At 33.1% G+C, this 13,206-nt stretch overlaps 1 long non-coding RNA gene across 14 annotated transcripts in view; it reads left to right on the top strand.

Moving 5' to 3' along the window:
- Positions 1-13,206, top strand: part of LOC105305443 — a 183,879-nt gene that overhangs the window by 97,087 nt on the left and 73,586 nt on the right. The window contains exon 6 of one of the 14 annotated variants that reach the window (XR_002777210.1): positions 3,502-3,945. The exons of the other annotated variants lie outside the window; for them this stretch is intronic. This is a non-coding gene — a long non-coding RNA (uncharacterized LOC105305443). Of the gene's footprint in view, positions 1-3,501; positions 3,946-13,206 lie in introns of those variants that run through there. 14 annotated transcript variants of the gene reach the window in all.

Below are 13,206 nucleotides of genomic sequence, written 5' to 3'. Positions count from 1 at the left end.
GGTATAAATGTTTTTGGTCAGTGTAGTCACAGGATCTCAGGTATGCAAAAGTTGGACGGGCTGCAACCACATGCTGGTTATGCTGAGACCCTGGCTCAAATACTCTGACGTAACACAAAAGGAATTCAAGTTCACAAGAACATACTTTAATTAGACACTTGTATTTAAAAGGTTGGTTTTCCTCTGGCTTAATTTCATGCCATGGTACACTGTGTGTATGCGTGTACATTTTTTTCCTGGGCTATAGAATTAGATTTTTGTTCTTAACCATGTGGGAGGCAGTTTTTTCTTTTTGTTTTTTTTGTTTTTTTTAGTAAACAAATTTATTTGAGGTATTATCGATATACAAAGAACTGCACGTATTAAATGTGTACAATTTGATTAATATGGACATACAAATATCCATGACACCATCATCATAATCAATGTAATAGATATATCCAACACCTCCCAAAGTTTTCTTGTGTCCAGAGTTTTCGTGTGTGTGTGTGTGTGTGTAAGAACACTTAACATGAGATCTACCCTATGGGAGGCAGTTTTTGTTAATTTCTAAAGTAAACACTTGTGTTGTTAGAATAGCATGCATGATGGTGTGCTGTCAAATCCATAAATATGTTTTAGAAGCTGACTATATTTCTATTTCATTATGGAAAGCTCCTAGTACATACCCTAAAATATGTGAAATGTCATGGATAGGAGTTGGAGGGAAAATCTAGAGTCAAACATTACAATTTTCACTTGGTAAAGTTAACATTCTGGCAATGCTATGACATTATTCATCTCTCTTCCACATACAGTGTTTGGGGTCAAAATTTCTTTGAACAAATACAATTTCTAATGTTTGACAGACTTTTGGGAATCAAAATTGAATTGTCCATATAATTCCTTAAAAATGCAAGGTAAGTCTACTCTTTAGTTGAATGTCCCATGAAGCAACCTTTCTTTCATTTTCAGTGAAAAGTTGATGAGAATTCCATTTGATGTCTGTGGGTTTCTTTACTTCTTTGTTTGGTTTATAGGTCACCTGTGTTTTAATTTGGAGGGTAAGCTCTTAAAATTCTAGGTTAACATTTCAAGAAATGGTTTTTATCCCAATTCAAAGCAGACTTTCCAACAGCAGGTGGCAGGCTTAACTTTTATTGAATCTTTTTCTCCCTTTAAACTCTTTCTCATTATGTGTACCTCAAATAAATGGTCTTAAGCCAGAATGGACAGAGTTTTTTGTTTGTTTGTTTTGTTTTTTAATCTTGCTTTTGTTTGTTTGCACTGTGAATAAGACTTGAGCAGTGAGTACCTCCATTAGAGTTCTATCCCGTTCCTGAGGCTTAGTTGTTTTCTGAATTGTAAGATACAAGAATTATATACTGTGACATTTTTATTTGGACCTTATTTCTTTTCTTTGACTTTTATTCATAAACTTTGAAAATATATTACTAATTAAGTCTGTGCTATAGTATATTCTTTATATTCTAGACTATATTTTAATAACGTTAAAAAAATTGTATTATTGGTTAGTGGTTGACGCTAATCTATAGAATAGCCTTTAATAAAATTTTATTTAACAGTTTTTCCTTTTTGTATTACCTAGGTAAATTTAAAAGTGGGGAGAAAAGGCCATCTTGATAGTTCTTTAGATTTAGGAAGATTTGGAGGATAGATAGGGCAAGCTTTCAGAATTAAAAAATACCATTCTTCTAATCTAAATGGACCAAAGTTATAAAAGACAATCCTTTAGGTTTTGGCATTAAAACTAACCAAACTAAGCCTTTGCTTCATTTTAGTTGTTAGTCTAATTTGTAAGAGTTTTATATATTTAATTTTAGTGGTTTATGAAATATAAATTTGCGTGTTCTATAAATGTTTTATTTTTACATTGACGGTAAGATTCAGCAAAACCTGTACGAATAGTCTTTTCCCCCACTTTGGTATATGTGTCCTGGCTTTTAGGCAATGCCAGAATATACTTCATAGATGAAGGTGGTTTTAATTTATTTAAAAAGAAAAAATATAATAAAACAAAAACCTACTTTACCTTGTTAATTTCACCATTTTTTCTTCTCCAAGGAGCTAACTGCCTGGTGAAATACTATTACAAATTGGCAAGTGGGTTCCTTCTTAAAATTAGACATCTATGATTAAATAGTTAAAGCATTTCCTTGAAATTTATATATGTAAAGCTCCCAGATTGCTGGCTATCTTTTCATATATTATAGCTAATACATTTTCTTTTTAAAAGCCTCTTTCTTAGGCAATAAATATTTGAGTGTCTTTTTGTGGTCTAACTGCATGTCCAGTCAAATTATACTAATTTAAAGTTCTAAGTATAGCTTTTTTTCTAATTGAGAATAACTTTCCTAAATCTTTTCTAAGTGATAGTAGGATTCTAAAATGTGTACTTGGAGCAAAGTTACATAGTCGTTTACAGCCTAGAATAATACTAAAAGTCAAAAAAAGTAATGGCCCATAGTGGTCGTGTGCTAATGTAAGAACGCCTTCTTTAAGACATCAGCCCTTTCCTGTTACAGAGCCTTTGTTCTGACACTTGCCTTGTCTCTATTGAGTTCTTTTACACCCCAGGTGTTTACATAGTTCTCCTTCACGTTCAGGGATGTGCTCAAGTGTTACACCTGCAATGATGCTTTTCCTAACTACCTTATGAAAAATAGCATTCCTCTTCACTGTTGCATTACTCAGTGAAATGACCATACATATCTATTGAGTTTCTTTTCTGTCTTTCTCTATCTGCACCTTAAATCTTATACTCTTAGTTCCATGAGTGCAGGGACTTCATTCAGTGTCACATTCCCAGTGACTGGCATAAAGTACAGAGAGGACACTTAGTAAGCATTTTGTGTGACTGAGTGAATGAATGAATGAATGAATCAATCAAGAACAACTGTCCCCTAACTTTTTATACCTACATTGTATTATGAGAGGAAAGCTTGGAACTGACATATCTTTTCGCAGTTTTCTTTGGTATTTTAGACATTTGATAGAAATAACTATCCTCAATTTGTAGCAGGAAACAATGTTTTTCACTGTAATTTATTTTACATATGTGATTGCTAGATTACCCAAGTTAAAATGGCATAAAGCAAAGATGTACCAAGACCATAATAAAATAAATAGTGGATTGTTTGTTTGCTTGTTTGTTTGCTTTTTCTTTTTGATGGTTATACTTACTACTTATTTTTCATATATAAAACATTTTACTGCAAAACATGCCAAATAATCAATTGTAGATTTTCTCACAAACTATCAAGTATTCTCCAGAAGGGTAGGGGTTTTCATTTTTAAAATTTTCTCCTTGAAAGCATATCTGGCACTTCACTCAATATCAATTAATACATGCTGAGTAAGTAAATAAATCTAGAGGTCGTTTTTAACTGTGTACATGGAGTTATTGTCAGAATGTCAATAAAGAAAATATGAAATTGAAATCTCTTGATAATCATTTTTACATAAGTTTCCAGGATTGATGTCTTCTCTTTCCTTTCACAGAGCCACTCCCCAGAAGGCTGCGGATTATCTAACTGCTGGAATGTGTAGGTACCCTCAATGGCTCAGTAGCCAGTGTAGATCCTGTCTTTTGTAATCAGTAGCTACATCTGGCTACTGGGTCTCTGATGGCATCTTCTAGCTTCTGTTATAGTGTCGTGAGCTGAGGTTATTTGGAATTCCTTAATAATGAAAACTTTACCTTGATTTACATATACATACATACATAGAGTTACATTCTGGGGTGGTAAGTCTTCCGTAATTAGCCAGAATGTGGAGCCATCATGATGTGTGGATGATGTGTTGTATTTGATTTAAACACCACAAGGGGGAGGAATCTAGTATTTTAGCTACCCTCCCTTCCCCCTGTAGAAGGTATTGTTTGGTTGCAAAACCATTTCTCTCTCTCTCTCTCTCTCTCTCTCTCTCTCTCTCTCTCCCCCTTTCTCACTCATTGGTCACAAAACTACCCACCTACTTACCTATTTATCTTATCTATCCATCTTCCTGTTTGTTCATACATCTGTCTCTGGACATTTAAATAGTATTCTCATAATACCATGATTATTTAATGACAAGTTGATGGTATGACAGTTTTAAGGAAATTTTACTTGCAGTAGATAAGTCTTAGCAATGCATTCTGACTTGTTGCTGTCTTTTCCCTGTGGTAGAGAGGTTAAATGCCAAAAACCTTGAATACAGAAGCAATTGTGTTGAAATAATATATGAGTAGGACTTATAGGCCTAACATCCAGGTCTAGGGCATGAACCTGGCATACAATGTAGGTTTCTGTGTTTGTTAGGCAACAGCTACATTGTCTGCTGGGTTTCAGGCTACCTGGAAATATGTTCTTCAAGATTGTCTCTTCAGTGCTTCACTGTTTTAGAACAAGTATTTTTCAAGAGGCATAAACCAGTGGGCTTTATCATTGGACAAAGTGCAAAAAAAGGACCCCATGAAAGCCGATCACCTTAGCAAAAAATGGTTTTGTTATGGTTTCACCCAAGACGGCCTCACATACCAGCCTAAGAAACTGAATGAGTCCGAGAAAAGGTGTAATGCAGTTTTTCCTTCTCTCTGCCTCAACTCTCAATCACTTACATGTTGTTATTAATTATTATTTGTTTTTTATTCATAATTATGATCAGAAGGCATAACACATAATTACACTGCCCTGATACGTCAACATTCCTCCTCATTATGACTTCTTGCCCACCTGCAGGAAACTGGTTTATTTTTGTTCTCCCTTTACCACAGCCCTGTAAATTTTGTGAATGACTGTTAGTCTCACCAGAATTGTATTGTATCTTTTACGCTGCCCCAACATCCCATCCCATCATTTGTTCTGTGAAATGAACTCTGGAACCTAGGTACACTGTTTTTTGTTTTTGTTTATTATGTTTTTAACCACTGTTCACCATCTCTAATGAAACTGGAAGAAGGGCAGCTTTCTTATTGAATAACAGAGAACTTGTAAAGATAAAACGCCAGTTTGTAGGAGAAAGGCAAGAAGATAATGGAAATAGCTTCTGGAAAACTATTTTTACATTGTTTTGTTTGTCTGCTTCTGGTAAATAAATTTAATTCTCTAAACATTAAATAACAATTTAAACAATTATATTCTCAATAATAAAGGAACATAACTTCAAGGACAAGTTAAACTCTTTGTTATATGAACTAGGGATTTTTAGTAAGAAATCATGTATTTTATTTATTTTATTTCAAAATCACATATTTTAAAATAATATGAATTAACAGATATAAAGTAGAAAATGAATATGAGGAATGCAAGGATAAATGTCTGTAATAGTCGATTATAATGTAATGCATTTTTTGTTACCCCATGATGAATTCAGTAAAAATAAAGCTAATTTGGAGATTTTTAAAAATTGTGTTTTTTGGGTTTGTGTGTGTATGTGTGTGTGTGTGCGTGCGTGCGTGCGTGCGTGTGCGTGCGCGCGCGTGTGTGTACGTGTGTATGTGTGTTGATTCCTGTTCACCAATCAGTTCCATCATCTGTTGTGTACTCAAGCCATTGATTGTCCTTTGTGCTCTGGGAAGAGATCGTCATTCCACTTGAGATATACGATAGCCTTTGAAGAATGATAAAGGTCTTTGGGCAGCATGGTTATGTTTAATAAATCATAATGCCATATTTGTGATGTTCTTTGAGTCCCTTTGACTGTCATTAAACAAGACAGTGTTGACAGTAGGGCCTGTTATGAAGAACTCCCTAATTACATAGTCAGATTTTCATTTCCTCTCTGAATGTCTGATGTACTAGGGACTGGTTTTCTCACTTTTCCTCACTCTGTGGGATGCAGTAAAGGATGGATATTGGTGTATTAGCTCTTCCTAGAAGAGGCACAGCACTTGGCTATATTCTTTTTTAAACTTTCCATTTTGAAACAATTTCAAATTTTAAAAATTTACAAGAATAATATAAAGACTGCTGGTAGAAGTTTAAAATGATGCAGCTGTTTTTGGAAAGTGTGGCAGTTCCTCAAAAATTTGGTTCCATACAACTGAGCATTTCCACTCCTAGGTATACACCCAAAAGAGTTGAAAACAGATAAACAAATACATATACACTCATGTTCACAGCAGCAGTGTTCTTATTCATAATAGTCCAAACGTAGAAACAACCCAAATGCTCATCAGCTGGTAAATGAATAAACAAAAGGTGGTATATCCATACAATGGAATATTATTCAGCCATAAATAGGAATGAAATACTGATACATACTACAACATGAATGAACCTTGAAAACATTACAAAAAGTGAAAGAAGCCTGACTCAGCAGGCTACATATTGTATAATTCCATTTGTGTTAAATGTTCAGAACATGCAAGTCTAGACAGAAATAGTAAATGAATGGTTGCCAGAGGGTGGGGAGAGACTGCTAATGGGTATAGGGTTTCTCTTTGGAGTGATGAAAATGTTCTGGAATTAACATTCTGGTGATGGTTGTACAACTTTGTGATACTAAAGACCACTGAATTATACACTTTAAAAGGGTAAATTGTACTATATGTGAATTAAATCTCAAATAACAGGCTGCTCACATACTCTGTCATTCCCCAGTTGTTACTATGTTATAAAACAGTCATAAAAATCAAGAAATTAACATTGATATATTATAATCTAGACAGCTTACTTAGATATCACTATTTAACTTACTATTGTCATATTTCAGATTCAAGTTCCAATATAAGATCCCATGTTTAGTTATCATGTCTCTAGTCCCCTTTAACCCAGAACAGTTCCTCAGCCTCCCTTTGTCTTCAGTGACTTTGGCCCTTTTTGGAGACTACGAGCCAGTTATTTTGTAGAATGTCTCTCAATTTAGATTTCTCTGATGGTGTCTTCAACTTAGGTTGCACATGTTTAGCAACACTAACAAGTGATGTGTCCTTAGTTCATGTCAGGAGGCACATTATGTTGATTTGTCCCAACCGGTGATGTCGACTTTGATCATTTGGTTAAGTTGGTGTCTGATTCTGGCTATTTGTATTTTTCTCTCTTGCTTTTAAATTTCCTTTTATCACCACCTTGCCACTCCCATTTTTCCTCACTCCCCATCCAAAGTTTGCTATGTTTAATATATATTTAATTTTTTTTTATGTTCTTGAAAAATACAGTTTTGGCATTCAGGTATTTTTAATTTACTTGAGTCCAGTTCATTGCTTCTAATTCTGCATAGTACTCAATGAAGTGCAGCTACCACATTTCATTTATGCCATTTCTCATGATGGATTCCAAATGGGAACCAATTTCTTGCCATCATAAATAACATTGAAGTAAAACACTCTAATACATGTCTTCTGGATCTGCATAAGAAATGACTTGGACTATATAATGAAGAGTGGAATTGTTGGGTCATAGGAGACACACACACACACACACACACACACACACCCCATACTTGGGTCATAGGAGACACACACACACACCATACTTGTTAGAATGGCCTGATCAGTTTATTCTCCCAGTATCAGTGAATGAAAGCTGCTGTGCCGATTCCCGCCAATAATTGATAAAATGAAACTTTTTGCCAGTCTAAAAGGTGTAAAGTGATATCTTAGTTTTAATTTACATTTCTCTGCTCACTAATATTTATGAGCATCTTTGCATTTGAGCTTTGGAGGTTTTCTGTAACTTTCCTGTTCATATCTTTTTCTACTTTTTAACTTTTAAAATTCTGAAGTATAGTATGCATATGAGAAAATGCACATAAAGTAAATGAACGACTCAGATTTGTGAAACCACCACCCCAGTCAAGAAATGGAATGTTTCCAGTAGCTCAGAAACTCTACCCCTACATATCCTTTCCAGTCACTATCTCTTCCTTTCCCCAAAGGTAACTCCTATTCTGAATTCTAAAATTATAGCTTAGTTTTGCTTGTAAATGAAGTTTCTATAAATGCAGTTATATGGAACGTAATCCTTTGAGTTTGACTAAATGTGCTCAAAAATTGTGAAATTTATCCATGTTGTACTAGGTGTAGTTTGTTCATTTCATTGCTGCATTTAATCTATGTCAGTAAACATTTGAATGTTTCCAGTTGTGTGCTTTTGTGAGTAATCTTGCTATGAGTGTTATTTCCCTTGTGGCCTAATGGGCACATGTGCACTCATTCTGTTGGCATATACTTAGGAGTAAAAGTATTAGGTCATAGGGTGGTATAGATAAGTCGGCTTTGGTAGATAATGGCAGTGTCATGTGGTGATTGTTACACACTACACTTCCACCAACCATGTAGAGGAATTCCTGTTTTTCATCCTCAACATAGTATTGTAACTCTTCTCAATTTTAACCACTCTACTAAGTATGTTGTTGTATCTTATACTGTGTTTAATGACTAATGAGGTTAGGCACCTTTTTATATGTTTATTGGCCATTTAGATATCCACTTTAGTGAAGTGCCTGCTCAAATCTCTTGTTCATTTTATATTGGGTTTGGCTACTTTTTGACTTGTAGGAATTTTTCATATATCCTGGATATAAGCCTCATGTTATTTTATTACAAACATCTTTTACTCTAATTTCCCTTTCATTTTCTCAACTCATTTTATGAAACTTTTTGTAGATATCTCAGGATTTTTTTTAACAGTCATGTCATTAGTGCATGAGGAAAGCTTTACATATATATATATAAATATTAATTTATCTCTTGCCTTGTTACCTTGGAAATTTTTTTTTTTAGTCAATAAGGTGAATTACACTGAATGATTTTTTAAAAATGTTACCCTAACTTTACATTCCTAGGATACAGTCTACTTGGTCAAGATTTATAATCCTTTTAATATATTGCTAGGTAAACCTTGCTAATATTTTATTTACAATGTCTGCAGTTACTTCATGTGTACTATTGGTCTGTAGTTTTCTTTTGTAATTTTTTTTTCTGGTTTTGGCATCAAGGTTATGCTGCCCTCATTAAATGAGTTTAGAAGTATTCTGTCTCTTAATTTCTGAGAGAGTTTGTATCAGATTGGTAGTATTTCTTTTTAAATGTTGTTAAAATTCACTAGTGAAGTAATCTGAGCTTAGATATTTCTACTGGGGAGATTTTTAATACAGAATTCAATTTCTTTAATAGACACCAGCTTTAAGATTTTCTATTTCAAGTCAGTTTTCATATTTATGTCTTTCAAAGTATTTTGTCTTTTCATTTTATTTCTTAATCAATGATTTTTTTTAAAATGCTTTTCTTTTAATAATTAATAGAACAAGAATACAGAAAGTCAATGAGGATAAAGAAAACTTGGATGACACTATGAACCAACTTAGCCTAATTAACATTTATAGAACATCCCACTCAACAGCAACATAATACATCTTTCCGAGTGCACAGAGAACATTAAATCAAGATATAGTATATTCTGGACCATAAAACATTTCTATATATTTTAAAGGATTGAAAGCATATAGGATATGTTTTCTGATATAACAAAAACTGGAAAAAACATTTGGAAAACTACCAAATATTTGGAAATTAAATAACACTCATATAAGTAATTCAGGAATAAAAAGGGAAATTAGAAAATATTTTGAACTGAATGAAAATATGGCATATCAAAGTTTGTGGGATAGTTAAAACCAATGCTTAGAAAGAAATGCATAGCTTTAAATATTAGTCTTTGGATCATTCATTTTTTTCTATCTAAAATTCTACCTAAGAATTCAGAAAAAAATGGTCAAAGTAAACTCACGGGAAGTAGAAGGAAAGAAATTTTTTTAAGAGTGGAAATCAATACAAAAAAAATGGACAAACAATAGAAAAAAATCAATTAAGCCCATACCTGGTATTTAAAAACATAATTAAATTCAAAAACTTCTACCTCGATGGATCAAGAAAAATGAGAAGCCACAAATTTTATGAGCAATTAAAGGAGATATTGTTAAAGATCCTATAGATATTAAGATCTTTCGATTGAGTAGAATGCATTCCTAAACTATTTTTTGAGGTTGACTTAAGTTCAATATCAATTTTACATAATTTTTTAAAATGCAAGAACCTGAGTAAAGAAAATAGGTGAAAGTGACTTCTGAGTCTTTAAGATTCCACCAAACATATGATTTCTCATCGACCATGGGAATAGATGACCTCATAGTAAGCCAACTTCGTAGCCCAGTTTGTTCATCCTCTATTCATTAGACTTCCTTCACCAGGGTTCAGTTTAAGGGTCCACTGTTGAACTACTGTTTGAATGTGCATATTTAAAGTTACTCAGTGGCATTCCTTAAGTGAATAATAATGTATTTATGCTGCTGCTCAAAAGAATGAGGTATATCTAAGTGTACCAATATGAGAGTGCACCCAAGACCTTACTGAGAAAAGCATGGTGTAGGTTTATGTATGTAATATGATCTCATTTACTATTTGTATGTATGCATGAAAATATCTGGAAACATCCAACAAAATGTTAAAGTAGTTACCTCTGGAAAGTGGACTGAGGAGGAAAGATGACTTGCTTTTCATATTATTATACCTTGCCATGTTTGAATTTTTTTAATATTGTGGATATATTGCATTCTTATAAATCGAATGTAAAATTTTCCAAATATAATTTACAAATACCTTTTTATATATGTTTATAAAATATACCAACCTTTCACCCTCTTAATATTTGAAAAATTTTTTTTTTGTGGTACGAAAGGGAGTAATGATGCTACATTAGAGAAGCATCCAGAGTTGAGCTCTGCACTTATTAGAGCAGGTTTACATAAAAGAAATCTATGATAAATTCAAGACCCATTGAAAAGAATCCTACAATGACCCCATCCCACGGTGGCAAATTGCAGCTCTAATACTGAGCACCATCTCCATGGAGGTGTGGGTGTTCCACAGGAGACTGGCTGTTTTATTCTGACCCATTACCCATACAAAGAAACCCTGTTTTGAAAACACCTGGCTGGTGATGGATTACTTATCAAATTTACATATACAGGACAGTGCATACAAATACTTCATTACTCCTTCTTGGCATTTATTTTGTTAAGCTATTTTCATTTAGTTTGAGTTTGGTTTTATTGAAGTAATGTAAAAATTTTAGCAGATCGTAATCTCCGTAAAAGCATTTTTTTTTTCTCCCTGGCTATAAAAGTAACAACATTCAATGTAGAAAAAGCACAAAAAAAGAAACTAAAAATCCAACCACTGAGTACAGGTTGATACATACCTTCCCGCTCTCTTGAACTATGAATATAGGTTTGTGTTTTACACATTGGTTTGTGTCCAGATTTGCTTACAGTCTATCACAAACCTTTTCCTATAACATTTCGTTTTCTAAAACATGATTTTTGGCTATCTAACATGGTTGCCTTATAATTTATCTAACCAATCTTTATTATTAGACATTTTATAACAATTTTTAGTACTATAAATTATTCCATGTAAACAGGCTTATACATAAAAATGATTTATCTTGCTTTTCAAAAGGATTCTTAGTAGTTTGAATGAGTTCAAAGATTATAAATACTTCTAATCTTTTAATACAAATTTCTCTCTGGGAAAGTTGTACCAATTAACAGTCTTACAAACTCTATTCCAATTTCTATTTACATCATCACTGTCATACTATTTTTTTACACGTTGATCAACTTGGTAGGTAGAAATGGTGTCTTGGTTTAATTTGGATTTATTTGATTATTAGTGAATCTGAACTTATTTTGATTTACATGAGTTATGACCTTGTCTTTGATTATATTCCCAAGCATGTGGTTATGTAGTAGATAATCTGAATAACTCAGAGTGCTGGTTAATGAACTGACTGTACTATTGAAATTTTTTTTTCGAAAAACTTATTGGACATCTGGATTTAAAATGTACTTTAATTGTTGTAAATTTTTCTATCTCAGAACCTTGATTCTTTTTTCCCTTCTCTGATAAGGGTGTTGTAAATGAAAACATTAGCTCTTTTGGTAAGAGTTTTAAAGGCCATGGTCATGGTTTTACAGAAGCTCAACATGTAATTATGAAAATCTTAAGTTCACTTGCTGTATTCCAAAACATTCCCAAGGAAACACAATTTAACAGTGTAACCTCTTTGTTATACACAAATTGTAGAAACCGAGATTGAATTAGTTAGCAAGGACACAAGAATTTTAGGCAGATGTATTTTTTATCTCTTGGGAATCATCTGTTTTACTTGATGGCATTTAACTTACCTACCTTCCACAAGCAAATCAGGTAAATAATAGTTTACATGCAATTTCAAATTTTAACAAATGTACTTAGTTACCCAGAACATATAAAATAACTGGAATTAGAAATCCTACGTAAAATATGCTTGGTCCTGAAATAATTCATTGCATTTGTCACTAATTATTGCCAAATTACCAGGAATGTGCTGTTAAAAAGGGGATATTATTTAGTGACCATCAATTGTTATTAGAAACTATAAATTTTTTAAATTGACTTATCTCTTTTTCCCAATTTTATTGAAGTATGATGGACAATTAGTAGGTCGTATTTACATTGTATAATTCAATGAGTTTTTTTTTCAATTATAGTTGACATACAATATATATTAGTTTCAGTTGTACAGCGTAGTGATTAGAGATCTATATAACTCACAAAGTGGTCACTTCACTAAACTTAGTACCCCTCTTCCCCCTTACATGATTTTATAACATTGTTAACTATTTTCCTTATGCTACACTTTATATCTCCATAACTATTTTGTAATTATCCATTTGTATTTCTTAGTCCCTTTGCCCTTTTTCACTGTACCCCAACCTACCTCCTGTCTAGCAGCCCAAAAATATTCTCTGTATCTATGAGTTTGTTTCCATTTTTGTTGTTGTTTATTTTGTTCTTTAGATTCCACACGTACGTGAAATCATGTAGCATTTGTCTTTATCTGACTTACTTCATTCAGCATAATACCCTCTAGGTCCATCAGGGCAATATCTTTTTCCATCCCCTCTCTTAGTCTGTGTGTGTCTTTTAATCTGAAGTGAGTTTCTTGTAGGCAGCATATGTAGGGGTCTTGTTTTCTTATCCATTCAGCCACTCTATCTTTTGGTTGGAGCCCTTAATTCTTTTTCATTTGAGGTACTTGTTGACAGTTATGCAATTATTGCCATTTTTTAATTCATGATTTTGATACATGTTTTTTCTTTTTAAAGAAGTCCCTCCACCATTTCCTGTGACACTAAAGAAGTCCCTCCACCGTTTCCTGTAACACTGTCTTGGTGTTA

Source organism: Pteropus vampyrus, unplaced genomic scaffold (assembly GCF_000151845.1).
Source record: "Pteropus vampyrus isolate Shadow unplaced genomic scaffold, Pvam_2.0 Scaffold387, whole genome shotgun sequence".
NCBI classification, from domain to species: domain Eukaryota; kingdom Metazoa; phylum Chordata; class Mammalia; order Chiroptera; family Pteropodidae; genus Pteropus; species Pteropus vampyrus.
The sequence above is the reverse complement of the archived record's forward strand: the minus strand, read 5'-3'. Positions and strand labels throughout refer to the sequence as shown.